Raw genomic sequence first — 11,353 nt, forward strand, 5'->3', positions numbered from 1 at the left:
GCAAGCTCTTTGTATCAAAATTGGTGCCAAGAGCACGTGACAGGGAAGATACAGACCATGGTATTGCTGTTGGGTTTGTTTTTGAAATGGGGATGCTCTTGATTAGTTCTCAGCATCCCATCCAGCTCCTGTCTGAGTTCTGTGCTGCCCTTTTCATACGTGAGTCAACATAGTTCCTGAGCGAGATGGTACATGGACCTTTTTGTTTCTTCACCACGTCTACAATTTGCCAAACAGAAGTAATACATCTTTAGGAGTATTTCTAGGTGACACTTCCAAAACTTATTTCTGAGTGGCATACTGCGATTTGGAGAGGGGAATACTGTTTTTCTTGGCAAGAGATCTCTCTGTAGACTCTGTGTTCTTAGAAAAGTATTTGAACATGGTACATTACATTGCTCCTTAGCCAGGCAACCCGTCACATGTGGGTTACTCCTTATGAAGAAAATAGTTCATAAAAACCTACTGTGTATTCCTTATGAATTACCCTGATTCTAATGCAAGCTATCAGATAAAGCAGAATTCTTATCAGACCAGGAAAAAAGGAAGGCTACAAACAAAATTTAAGGCCTCAGCCAGCAAGATGCCTGGGAAGAAGGCACAGCCATACTAGGGTTTTTTAGTGGCCAAAATGAAGATAAAAACATACCAAGAGTGTTCAGAAGCCTTAAAAAAATAAAAAAAAATCTGGTAACAAGTCTGCAGAAGGACCAACAGAGTCCAATAAAGCAAGATGAAGAAAAGAAAAACTGTATGAAATCATTCTGTAATGTTTAAAGGATTCCTTTTGTGCTATAACATCCTCCGTGCTGGCCTTACAGGAGCTGGGATACTCTTCTGACTCCTGCTAAACTGATGTCCCACCCAGATAACTGAAGTGTCTTTTTCTCACAGATACATTATCACATTTCAGTCCTGACTGCTGTCGGCCATTCTGGTCTTCACTACCAATGTCTTATTCCCAGGCAGCTCTCCAAACCTCATCATAAAAATACAGTTAGCGCAATTGCCTAACAAATACCTGCAGCAGCCTACAGCATGCAGCTGTTGTGTAATGCATGAGCCATTTCAAAGTGAACAGAAGTTGTCCTGATGTGGATTCCTCTATGGGGAAAAAATGGTCTTATCTACATATTTAGCTGAAGAATAGTTGGAGATACTAAATGACCGATAGAGAAAGCATTGCTTCAACGAGCAACGTGACAGATGGGTGGCTGGTCAAAGGATAGCTGTAATCCAAGATGTGTTCTTCAAGGAGTCAAACCAACAGATCACTGCTGGCATAGAAAACAGAATAATACTGGAATCTTTCTTTGCTGCTGGGCATGATGCCTGGTGCTGACTCTCTAGGCTATGGACCTCAGCAAATCATGAGGACCTTGGGCAATGACCAGTCAGTATGATCATCATTCCACTATTTTATGTGAGGAATCTACCTCCTCAGTCAAGCTGCCCATCCAGTCTAGAGATGATACCTGGATTTGGAACGAGCAGTGTTCCTTCTGCCTCGCACTTTGGATGCTAGCTGACAAACCGACTTACCTTCAGCTACACTGCAGTGCAGAGTGTTTAGGGAGACTCCGTATTCTGCCAAGTAGAAATGAATTGTCGTAGAATCACAGAATGGTCAGGGTTAGAAGGGACCTTCGGAGATCATCTAGTCCTACCTGGTTCACCTGGAGCAGGTTGGACAGGAGCGCATCCAGGCGGGTTTTGAGTGTCTCCAGAGTGGGAGACTCCACAGGCTCCCTGGGCAGCCTGTTCCAGTGCTCCGTCACCCTCAAAGTAAAGAAGTTTTTACTCATGTTGAGATGTGTTCCAGTTTGTGCCTGTTGCCCCTTCTGTCACCCGGCTCCACTGAAAACAGTGTGGCCCCATCCTCTTGACACCTACCCTTTAGATAATTGTAAGCATTGATGAGATCCCCTCTCAGTCATCTTCTCCAGGCGAAACAGACCCAGGTCTCTCAGCCTTTCTTCATAACAGAGGTGCTCCTGTCCTTGATCATCTTTGTAGCCCCCCGCTGGACTGTCTCCAGTAGTTCCTTGTCTTTCTTGAACTGGACACAGTACTCCCGATGTGGCCTCACCAGGGCAGAGTAGAGGGGGAGGATGACCTCCCTTGACCTGCTGCCCACAATTTTTAATGCACCCCAGGAGACCATTAGCCCTCTTGGCCACCAGGGCACATTGCTGCCTCATTTTTGCACTGTTACCTGTAGATATAACTTATCTGTGTTTCCTGAAAGGCTGTAGCTGCAACCCCCTGACTGAAATCAAGTGTAGTGGTAATTGAAGTTGTTAATAGAGTTCCTTGCGTTTTCACTGTCAGAACAGCCTTTCTGTTGGTCCTGAAATCCTCCAGAAGTGTGAAACAATATGAGATCATTACAGATCTTCATGACTCCTGACTTTCCAATAAAACTAGATTATATGCTTCCTTATACCCTTCCCCAAGCTGTTTTCAGCCCTAAGCCTCTTACCTTTGGCCCGTTGTTCAGATGTTCCCTCTCTGCACAGATAGAACTAACACCTTCTGGAAGACAGTAAAAAGTCAAACTATCTGAAAGTTTGCCATCTTGTCCGTTCTTTGCCATAAAACTCATTAAGGTTGTTAGCAGGAGGACAGTGTTCCAGATGAAGCTGCTGCTGTGTGGGGCAGAAGCATCTTGTCCAACCTCCAGCAGATTATCTCTTGGTGCTCTTTTGGAGGTGACTTCACAGGGCGGTGGCCATCATGGAGGACTGTGCATGGGGTAGCTCAGTAGTGCACGCAGAAACCTGCAGTGAACTTCATGGGGGTCATGTCCCCATGCAACAGGCCTCATGGCTTCGCGTTCGAGAGATTTAGCTGTATTCTCTCTGAAATAGATAATTTTATACTGAGAAATCATGGTGGGATGCATCCCAAAGTAGGATCCTACATTTGTCCAACTTGAGTCACTCTTTAGACTCTGTTTATCTCCCTCGGCTGTAATGAGAGTGTAGACACCCGTCGCGCAGGCAGACATCCATACTTCAGACACATAGATGTTGGTGTCTTACCTGAAACCAAATCTTACCCCAGGTTGCCGTGGGCCTCGGTTGCCCATCTGTGTAATGGTGGTAACGGCGTTTCAAAAGTAATGTGTGTAAATATATATAGACCATGGTACTGCAGTCTAGACATGTGACACTTAAAATACTTTCAAATGCCAATTTACTTGTTAAAATTCAGTTATCTCAATTCTCAGAACAAAAACATTAGGTAAGGCTTCTCTGTTTCTGCTAGGCCTGATTTTCAGGATCAGCAGCCGTTTTTAAGCTCTCAAAAAGAAAAACAAAACCCACCTGAACTGTCTCGGTGAACCAGAGTTCATCTGAGCAGTTCCATTATCTGTGTGTGCAAATATTGGGTCATAAACTGTGATTTCGAATTTAATAGCTGCTGTGCGATCAGAACACTGGAAACCCAACCACAGCCTGCAGCTCCCTTCAGATTTAGTTTTAATGAACTAAAAATGTTTTAATAAACTATGTGAAAAACATGAGTTTGGGGACTTAGAGAGCAGTTTCTAATCCCGTGGTTTGCAAGTGAAACGCGCTGGGCAGGTTTGCAGCATGGCCGCTCACAGCAGCTCCCATCGGGAGTGCGGCGCTGTGATTGACGGTGTCAGAAGCTTAACTGCTCCTGAACAGGGAGTCCTCCCCGGGGCGAGCCACCCGAGCCCCACTGCGGGGTGACTGCAGGCAGCCTTTGCAGGAGCAGCAGCAGCTATGTATGGCCCTATCGTATGGCCTCTCAGCTCTGCCTCGTTAATATGTGAGACTTCCTTGCTGATTGCCCACGAATGGTCACGCGTTTCTCCCTAAAGATGTGAAGAACATTAGTTTCTTGGGTGTAAGTCATTACAAAACGGCAGGAATCGGTGCCCCTTCTGAATCCCTGCAGGTCTGTAAGACCAAAGGGCGCAGCCGTGCTGCCGCCACGCTTTCGGAAAGCTCAGGGGCCTCGGAAGGTTTTAAGTACAGGAGGCATTCTGTTTATGGCTTGGATTTACTGCAGCTCTGTGCCTGCTGGCTCCTGCTGGTTTCGTCTTACTGCCTCGTCTGCCTCTATCGTCTCAGTTTGAAAGGGGCCATCCTGTTTTCATCAGGGTGCACGATAAAGCTCTGACTTTATTTGAGGAAAGGCAGCCAGTGGCTTTGAGGTGTGTGATAGTATTTTTGCTGCGGGATGACAGTCACACTCTGTATCCCCCAGCCTCTCGAAACATCACGGGACATTGGGAGAAACTGTGACTGGACGCGGCTGAAATCAGATTGATTTATTTTCCTCTATTAAATTTATTTTTCACTATTTACATTTGATAAATACTACAGCCACAGGGTGCAAATGCGTCAGCTATTTCAGCTGAACAATGTGATCCATGCTTACTTAAAATTGTTGGACCTGCCTTATATTTTGAGATTCCCAACTAAGAATTTATTAATCTTTCTGCATAATTTTCAGTGAACAGCTGCACTGTCAACTTAGAGACAGAGAGGTCTTCCAAGAAACACAAGGGCAAATGTAGCTCTTTAAATCTGACCTCCTGTTTTATTACTATGAAGACAGTTGGGTTCTAATTTAGCAACATCTATTTTGCAGTGTTAATGAAGGAAAAAAGAAACAAAAACTTTGTCTTTTGTGTTGCTAATTTGTCTGAAACTGGCAAAATGTTTCTGCCCAAGGCAACTTCTGAAGGTCTTGCTAAAAGGAAGCTCGTAGACATACTAACCCCAAAGTTTTTCATTCGGTCTAAATATTGGTTATTCTCTGCACATGTGTGCCAGTGTTTTGTTCAGGACCTCTGAGCATTTTCCTGGTGCTAATGAGATCCGACTGCGAGAGGTTCTGTAAAGGGTTCAGGCAATAAAATGTTACTTCTCAAACTGCAAATGGGGAAGACTCATTTCACCAGAAGTTTGTGCTAAAGGTACGTGCTCTACCCATTGCTTCTTATTTTCAGCAGCATTGCATTTTATCCAGTCATGAGATCTTTCCACCAAGCCCTATTTAGAACTACCAAACTGGAGTGAAGTCATGGTATGGACTCAGTCAGTCAAACTGTTGAGATGTTCTGGAAACAGACGGGATGGGAGCTCTGCAACAGTAAACGCAGTGGTGTGGTGGTACTTAACTACCAATAGTGTCTGTCTCAGAGAATAATCATAGACTCATAGAATCATAGAATGGTTCAGGTCGGAAAGGGCCTTGAAGATCACCGAGTTCCAACCCCCCTGCCATAGACAGGGACACCTCCCACTAGACCAGGTTGCCCAAGGCCATGTCCAGCCTGGCCTTGAACCCCTCCAGGGATGGGGCCTCAACAACCTCTCTGGGCAACCTGTTCCAGGGCCTTACCACCCTTAAAGTGAAAAACTTCTTCCTAATGTTTAATCTAAACCTTCTCTATTCCAGTTTAAAGCCATTCCCCCTCATCCTGTCACTACATGCCCTAGTAAAAAGTCCTTCCCCAGCTCTCCTGCAGGCCCCCTTTAGGTACTGGAAGGCCGCAATAAGGTCTCCCGCAATAAGATATGTGTTTAATTGCTGTGATACTTCAGCCACAGGTTTGGTAAGGAATAGAGCTATTAGTTTGTAGAGAGTGAGTCCCTATAGGGTTAGTTTTTATAATGTTCATTGAGCAGCTCTCATGTACCATAGCTACCTGCTGGGAACACGTGGTATGAGGTTGTCTGGGCATTCCATCACTGCTCCCTCTTAAATGTATGCTATCTCAGAGAAGCAAGCAGCTGATGTTCAAAATATAAGGTTACACTGGAGGTGGGAGCATCTGAAGCAATCTGCGCAGTACGTACGATCAAAGCCCTCAGACTTCTCTCTCTGAGGCACAGAATTCATAGAACAGAAGCAAAGACTGGAATTACAGGCTTGAGAAGGGATTTGTCAGGCTATCTGAGGCAGTGCCCCATTACACAGAAAGACACCAGTCTGTACGAGAATATGTCAAGAGATCCACAAGTTCATATTACAGTTTTGGCAATTCTTGCAAGCTGGTGAAACGTCTGGCCTTTGTAACAGGGGTAATTGTTTGGCTGACTGGAGGCTGGACCTGCATAAAGCACATACCCCTGTGGTACTGGAGAAGTAATTTAAAATAAAAATCAGGCTGATTCTGCATACTGCATTGTATTTATCAAATTATTCCCACAGAGAATTTTTAATACCAGAACAAATTTACTTTGTCCTCCAACTTGCAATTACATATTTTATATGTGGTGCAGGTGATTATATAGCTGCTTTCCAATAAAATCTGTAAAAGAGATTTTTAGAATACAGAAAAGGAACAAATCTATATTAAAAATGCTTTGTGGATTTTTTGCTTTAGAGAAACCACTGCTGAAGACTATTTATTTAGATTCATAGTGGAAGTTTCAGTTTTATCTTTCTTTACCCACCAGAGAAACCTCTTATTTATGTTTATCACGTTTCCAACCATCAGGACAGGACCCTCTACCTGAAACACATTCAGGGATTTAAAAGCCTGTGTCATGTCTGCTAGGAAGTACTTTTTTCATTGCGAGTGAGACATAAGATGAAAAGATGTTATTCTTTGTTCAGGGCCAGTGGGAAGGGAAAAGGGGCTTGATGGAGCTTTGATTCAGACTGTCTTTGTGGTTTAGGCTTGGCTTTCCCTTACCTCACCCTTACCTCACCCTCACCTCCCCCTCACCTTTCCCTTACCCTCATCTCCCATGACACAAGCAATGCCCAATGAGGATTAAAGGGGAAAGAAAAGTTTACAGGGTGTCTCTTGACATGACAATGTGGAGCCCAGCACAGAGACGTGTGAGGAAAGGATTGACATTGATGAGAGCACCCTGAGCCCAAGCTGATAACGCTTGGATCACACTGAGTATTTCTCCGAGAGAGTTATTAAACAGACAAATGTCCCAAACCAAACATGGAAAAAAAGCCTCTTCTATGCAAAACACTGAAATGAAGGGAAGGGGCAGCAGGAGAAAATAGAAGCGATAGGGCATACTTCCTCCATAATTTTGGAAGTGATAATTTTAGGAATAGGAAGAGACATGGAAAGAAAAACTGACCATAGTTAAACCTTTCTTGGAGGCCAGGCCAGTGAGAAAGCCCTTCAAGTGAGAAGTCTGATCACTGGCAGCATGGTGCCCACCTCCCTCTCACAGCAAGGTGATCCCTCGCGTAACGCTTGGTGGAAAAGCAAATAAAAGGGTATAGCATCCTTAGTTCCTCATCTATCTTTATGCAGCCTTCCCCCCTGTCCTGCAGTGGGGGTCCTGCTCACAAGCAGTCGTGTAGATATAGTGCAGGAAATGTTGCCACTGTTTAGCTCAGTGGTTGCATTTTGAAGCATTATAGAATATCTGGTATAAGAGGCAGGAGATGAGAGTAGAGCTACAGCTTCAACAGCCTTTCGAGACTAAATCCCTCATTTTACTTAAAAGCTGACTGTAATAAATTATGCAACTCCTGAACTGCCTTCGGGTCATTCCCAGCTAGTTTCAACTAAATCAGATGTGCTGCTTTTAAAGTATGATGTTCTGTGTCAGAAATAACATACTCAAGCCCATAGCTTGCTTTTAAATGCCATCAATGGCCTTGGAGACCTCCCGTGACCTCAGGGCAGCAGGCAGCATCTCTTGCTGGCAGAAAGACTGGAATGAGGTGGACACATTTAAATCTTTTTTTTTTCTCCTTCGCACAGAGACCGTTGCAGCTCTCCCAGACCCTGCAAAAGGATTGAATGGACCTGCAGAAGTTTTCCATCCCATGGCTTGCTGAAGAACTGAATGGCTACACCATTTGTCCCAGGAAGAAATGAATCTTCCAGACTTCTTCGTGAAATGCAAACGAGAGAGACACACCCTGAATCTGCCCAAGAGATGCATTAACCTTGAATTTCAAATAAGGAAATACCCTATAAAAAAAGCTGCAGTCAAACTGAAATTCTCTTAAGACTACCGCTCCAATTGGAGAAGGGACTAAATATTTATCAGCTTGGAAAGAGGCTGATTTGGAAAGCTGGTGTTTAAACATTCATTGAAATATGACAGAGTGAAGTTCAGGACTTCAGTTTGAGCGGTCTCAGGCATGTGAGTCCCACTACAACAGCACCACCTGAGACCCAGAGGCTTAGGGTGGTTCTCCCACTCTGATCAGAAATTCCACCCTGGAAATGATAAATTAGCCCAACCCTGATGAATGAACCACCTATCACCCCATTACCACTTTATCCGAGGTGGCACTACTGGCGTCAACACAACAGGCAAAGCAAGAGATGGGAGAGCAATCTTGGGTCATGCAGATCCCCAAATGTGACAACGACCCCATATTCCCAGGTATTCACCACCATGTCTCTTCTGGTGGGGAATATAGCTGAGGAGGGGCAGAGTGGCACACTGCTGGGGGAATAGTTGACTGCTTCAGAATTAATCATGCTCTTGGTGGGATCATGGCTAGCTAACGGTGCAATGAGCAGTGGGCTCTATTAGCTTTTGAATGGATGACCGTCAGAGGACCCAGTACCATTAGCATTGAACAGGTCTGGTCACCCTGCATTTAATTAAGCCGTAGAATGAGATACAGCATTTTGTGGTATTAACATGCTATGCAGTCACTCACAGATGAGGCCACATGTTGCCACTCTGAGGTAGCCAAACCACAACTATCCGTTGTCAATGGTTCTGCATGTCCAGTCCAGATGGTACAAAAACTAATGGGTTTACTTTCCACCTAAGAAGATGACAAAGCACTAAGAAAGACTTTCCAATGGATGGTTGTTCAGGGAGAGTAGGAGCTTCATCTACTATGTATTTTTCAGGACTGGTTTAATTCTATTTGATCTTGCCTTGGAGCAAAGGCCACTCTGGAAGTGCTTTCTATAACTAGTTTTTATGTTCTACAGAGATAGGAAGCTGACACAACTTGCTCAATGCCCTTGAGGTACACTGTGTCTCCCAGCACGGAGCTGGCAGAGCAGGATTAGAGCTTGAGATTGTCTGACACCCAGCTGTGAGCTCTGTTCTCCATGTGACCTGTGGGATTCCTCTCAGTGGGAATTTGAGAGCAGGAGCCAGTGGCACGGTGGGGTGATGTGGGCTGCTCAGCTGTGCTGGGCTATCACTATCCGCAGTTCTGTTGTCACAAAGAGTTTAGGGTACAGATCCAGAACAATTTAAGCCAAGCTAAATCCATGCTGCCTGACGCTGCCCTCCCTCTGTTCCTGGCCAGAGTTCCCACCACCTCCCCTGACACAGCAGCACAGCACTGAACCTGCAGTGAGAGGTCTGGGGAAGCAAACCAGAATGGTCTTCCTTTTTGTTTGTTTCTTTTTCTTTTTCTCTTTTTCTTTTTTCTTTCTCTGCTTTTCTTTTTCTTTTTTTTCTTTTTCTTTTTCTTTTTCTGCTTTCCTTTTTCTTTTCTTTTTCTTTCTCTGCTTTCCTCTTCCTCTTCCTTTTCCTCTTCCTCTTCCTCTTCCTCTTCCTCTTCCTCTTCCTCTTCCTCTTCCTCTTCCTCTTCCTCTTCCTCTTCCTCTTCCTCTTCCTCTTCCTCTTCCTCTTCCTCTTCCTCTTCCTCTTCCTCTTCCTCTTCCTCTTCCTCTTCCTCTTCCTCTTCCTCTTCCTCTTCCTCTTCCTCTTCCTCTTCCTCTTCCTCTTCCTCTTCCTCTTCCTCTTCCTCTTCCTCTTCCTCTTCCTCTTCCTCTTCCTCTTCCTCTTCCTCTTCCTCTTCCTCTTCCTCTTCCTCTTCCTCTTCCTCTTCCTCTTCCTCTTCCTCTTCCTCTTCCTCTTCCTCTTCCTCTTCCTCTTCCTCTTCCTCTTCCTCTTCCTCTTCCTCTTCCTCTTCCTCTTCCTCTTCCTCTTCCTCTTCCTCTTCCTCTTCCTCTTCCTTTTCCTTTTTCTTCTTCTTTTTCTTCTTCTTTTTCTTCTTCTTCTTTTTCTTTTTCTTTTTTTCTTCTTCCTCTTCTTTTTCTTCTTCTTTTTCTTCTTTTTTTTTGCATGAAGGGGACAAGAGGGACCACAGCAGTGCTCATCTAGAGCTGCAAAATTGTCCAGGAGCTGCTCCAACTGGTGTTGCACCTAAAATCCAACTATTAGGATGTCTGGAGTGATTGGATCTCACTTAGACTATTTTTGGTCACTCGAAACTACAACAGAGACTGAAAAGTTTGGTTCATGACTGGCTAGACAGAAGATGAGCTTGGCATAGGACGTCAAAAGTCACATAACAGGGGCTGGTGAGGCACTCAAACCTGCGTGCTAAACTGGGATGAAAGGCCCCATTTTGGGGGCTAAACCCTTTTAAAAGGGTTTAGCTAAACCCTTTTGAAAGCTCCCCCCTCCCCATATTTGCCCCATCTGAGTGCTGCCTGTGCAGTCACACACCTTCTGGACCAGCGCTGGTGCCTGTCTCACCGGCTCGCGACACGGGCAGAGTTTGCCTGGACCTGCACGCCCTACACAATTGAGACTAACTTGCCGCAGTCAAGGCAGACTTGGTGAAGAGGAGAACGAAGAGCTGGAGTTCGTCGGAAGTGTTCAACAGGACATGAAACATGAGGACTGTTGCCTTCCAACTTGTTTGTGAACCACAGCAACACGTGCACCTATCACTGATTTAAAGAGCAGTAAGCTGAGACCGAGTGAAAGGGGTGACCCCACTCTGTGTACACATAAACACTTCCTTCAGGTGCCTGTGAAATTCACTGCTTTAACTGTAGCTCATTGACAGCCCTCAAAAACATTCATGAGTATGTTAATAAAAAAATAAAGCTGCAGCTCCAAATGTTGCTCAGAAAAAAAACCTGTGAAGAAAAGCCCAGGAAATATTAAGCCCTTTATAGGTAAACTGACCTAGTGCTCTCAGCAGAAAGGCATAGTGGGGTACAGAAGGGACAAATTTCTTACCTATGGAGTTGAAACTTCAGGTATCTTCCACACAAGAAAAATAGCCTGATGGATAGAGGTTATACTTGCTTGTCTCCTCGGCCTCTCCTGGGTAAGTCCCAGTTTATCCTCCTCAGGGTGCATAAGCATGTCTGACTGTCCTTTCAGCTCCTTATATGCTTGTTTCTCAGGTGACTAAATGGCAGGAGTGGCATGTCTTCCTTTTGACAACATTCTTGCACAGCCGAGTCAGCCTTGGGATTCCCGTCCTTGTGGCTTGCTCCATCTGAATTTACAAAATCTCCTACATTGTGTCATGGGCTGTGCTTCTCTTACAGCTTAGAAATACACTGACACTCATCATACTCACTCGGCTATTCAGCCAGTTAAAACATTGCTGTTAGCTTAAATAAAAATAAATAAATTTTAAAAATGCATCGAATAGC

This window comes from Charadrius vociferus, unplaced genomic scaffold (genome assembly GCF_000708025.1).
Source record: "Charadrius vociferus isolate BGI_N301 unplaced genomic scaffold, ASM70802v2 scaffold43, whole genome shotgun sequence".
NCBI classification, from domain to species: Eukaryota; Metazoa; Chordata; class Aves; order Charadriiformes; family Charadriidae; genus Charadrius; species Charadrius vociferus.